General features: G+C 44.1%; 1 pseudogene; it reads left to right on the top strand.

Annotated features, from left to right (window-relative positions):
- The first annotated feature begins 2,457 nt into the window (after positions 1-2,457).
- On the top strand, positions 2,458-3,394 carry LOC102848845 (annotated as a pseudogene).
- The last annotated feature ends 24 nt before the right edge of the window (positions 3,395-3,418 follow it).

The raw sequence follows: 3,418 nt of genomic DNA, 5'->3' as shown, positions 1-3,418 counted from the left end.
TAATCGGGATGGGAGTGTCAAAGACAGTGCAATTGGCACAGGACAGAGCAGAGTTTAGGGCTGTTGTACATAGGGTCGCTATGAGTCGCAAGCGACTCAGCGGCACATAACAACAACAACAACAAGAAGAAGTCTGTAATCTACGAAATTAATACAAAAATAGCCTCTTCATGAGTATCTTTTGACAATTAAATAACGTTTTCACACATAGTGGAATATAATGATTTGTCAGCATATCCAAGTTTTTGTTTTTTCTTATAGCTTCTCTGACATACTCTCCAGGACCAGACTTTTCATCATATTCTCTAAATGCCCATAAGCACAGGTCTCTGCCCCAATGTGAGACGCTTTGAAAGGGAAGGTGGACAGCCAAAAATGCACATGGACTTATACTGCTTCTTTATCTCCCACTTGGCACAGGCTATGGGAATGGAGTCACTGGAAGGAAATTGAGGGGTTATTTTTCAAAGAAAAATTATTGAAGAAAATTGTTTTCCAGAGATAATTTACCAGCTAAAAAAGCCTTTCTCCCCCAGTTATGATCTTGACTTCATTGACATTGCAATCAGGACTATTCAGAGTTGAATAAAGATACATCAAAAAGATGGTGAGTAAGGCTCCAAAGTAGCACTTGCTCCAAAAGCCAGGGCATCTTTCCAGAGATGGCATTTCATTTCATCACAGGCTCTCTCAGGGGCTAATTACTCTCTCCCTCAAGGCCTCTCTCTCTCTCTCTCTCACTCACGCGCGCGCTCTCTCTCTCCCTCTTTCTGTGTGTGTGTGATGACAATGTGTGCACAGCATATATGGCTGCTAACCAAATGATTAGCAGTTCTAATACACTAGCTACCCAGAGGCCAGGAAATCAAAAGAATAATTGCATTCGTAAAGTCTGCAGTCAGGGACCTCTCGAGAGTATTGAAGAGTAACGATGTCAGTCTGGAGACTAAGGTGTGATTGATCCCAGCCCTGGTCTTCCTAGTTACTTGCTATGTGTTAGAAAGCTGGACAATGACTAGGGATAACAGGAGAATTGATGCCTTTGACCTGTGGTGCTGGAGAAGAGTATTAAATATACCGTGGACTATTAGAAGAATAGATTCATCCTGGAGAAGGTGAAACTAGGCTACTCCTTAGAGGCAATGATTCTGAAGCTTCGTCTGACATACTTTGGGCATTTTTCAAGGCAGAATTAGTCCTTGGAGAGGGACATCAGGCTTGGAAGGGTGGAGGGACAGCACAGGATAGGAAGACCCTGGATAAGATGGATTGACTCAGTGGCTGGGGTAATGAGTGTAGGTGTGTTTGAGATGATAAGGTTGGCTCAGGATAGAGCAGGGTTCAGAACTATTGTACATAGGGTTGCTATGAGTTGCAAACAACTCAATGGCACATAGCAAAAACAAAAACTCTGCAGAAGAAAGGTAAGTAGTCTTCTCCAGTAAAAATTTATAGCCTCAGAAACCAGAGAGAGGCTCAATATGAGTTGGGCTCAGCTTGATGGCAATGGGTGAGCTTTATGTGTTTCTGTGTGTATAAACATATATATGTGACTATAAACATGTGCTTGACTGTGTCAGAGATCCTGAGGATGGTGAAGCATACGACAAGATCTATGAGTACATAATAAATCTATGAATACAAGTATGATGTCTTTATACACAGACTGGTCCCTCCTGGCAACATATCCAAAGTATGTCTCACAGAGCTACAAAATTCTTGCCTCCAAGGAACAACTTAGTTTCACCCTCTCCAGGACAGACCTGTTTGGTTTTTGGCAGTCCACAGTATGCCAAATACTCTTCTCCAGCACCACATCTGAAAGGTATTGATTCTTCTTCTGTCAGTCACTGTACCAAAAAGATCTGAATGCCATAGAACCATTTCAAGAAGTAGTATGTGATCAAGAACCAAAAGTAATGAAGGAAGAAACTCAAGCTGAATTGAAGGCATTGGCAAAACATAAGGCACCAGGAATCAATGAGATGCCAATTGGCATTTTTCAACAAACAGATGCAGACTTGAACTTATTCACCAGTCTGCACCAGGAAATTTGGAAGGCAATTACCTAAGCAATTTACTGGAAGAGACCCATATTTGTTCCCACTTCCAAGAAAGGTGATCTAATGAAATGTAGAAATTATAGAATTATATTATTTTTATCATATACAAGCAAAAGTATTATTGAAGGTTATACAGAAAATGCCTAGAATAGTACATCAACACAGAACCATGAGGCATTTAAGCTGGATTCTGCAGAGGTGGATCTTATCTGAAAGCAGAACTATCAGAAGAATGTCTATTTGAGTTTTATTGACTATGCCAAGGCATTTTACTTTGTGGATCATAAAAAAATGGTAGCTAACATTGAAAAGAGTGAGAGTCAATCTATCCAGACATCCTCATGAGAGTTGATATCAGCTTTAAACCCCACATGGCAATTCCTGATGCACCGCCATGATTTCTAGGAAAGACAAGATCACCTGGAAGTCGAACCACTTCCTTAAGATCATCCAAGTTCTGGATGATTATCCAAAATGCTTCACCGTGGGTGCAGACATTGTGGGTTCCAAGCAGATGCAGCAGATCCACATGTCCCTCCACAGAAAGGCTGTGGTACTGATGGGCAAGAACACCATGATGCACAAAGCCATCTGGGGCCACTGGACATCAGCCTGGCCCTGGAGAAGCTGCTTCCTCACATCCAGAGAACAAAGGGTTTGTGTTCACCAAAGAGGACCTCTCTGAGATAGGGACATGCTGCTGGCCTACAAAGTGCCGGGCTGCTTCCCCTACTGGTGTCTTTGCTCCATGTGAGGTTACTGTGCCGTCCCAGAACACTGGTGTGAGCCCTGAGAAGACCTTCTTCTTCCAGGCTTTGGGCATCACCACTAAGATCTCCAGAGGCACCATTGAAATCCTGAGTGATGTGCAGCTGATTAAGGCTGGAGACAAGGTGGGAGCCGGCTAGGCCACCCAGCTGAGCATGCTCAACATTTCCCTCTTCTCCTTCAGGCTGATCATCCAGCAGCTGTTTGACAATGGCAGCATCTACAGTCTGAAGCACTTGACATCACAGAGGGGACTCTGAACACCACTTCCTGGAGGGTGTCCGCAACATTGATAGTGTGTGACTGCAGATTGGTTACCCAGCTGTGGCCTCAATAACTGGATCACCAATGGGTACAAGCAGGTCCTGGCTTTGTCTATGGAGAGTGAATACACCTTCCCACTGGCTGAAAAGGTCAAGGCCTTCCTGGCTGATCCATCTGCAGTGACTGCCGCCCCCGTGGCCCGCCACCACTGCCGCTGCTCCTGCTGCTGTGGCTCCAGCCAAGGTGGAAACAAAGAAGAATTGACGGAGTCAGACCAGGATATAGGCCTCTTTGACTAATAACCAAAAGGCCACCAACTCTGC

Source organism: Elephantulus edwardii, unplaced genomic scaffold (assembly GCF_000299155.1).
Source record: "Elephantulus edwardii isolate Elephantulus edwardi_28Jun2011 unplaced genomic scaffold, EleEdw1.0 scaffold00135, whole genome shotgun sequence".
Classification (NCBI taxonomy): Eukaryota; Metazoa; Chordata; class Mammalia; order Macroscelidea; family Macroscelididae; genus Elephantulus; species Elephantulus edwardii.
Note: the sequence above shows the minus strand (reverse complement) of the source record. Positions and strands in the feature narration are given on the sequence as shown.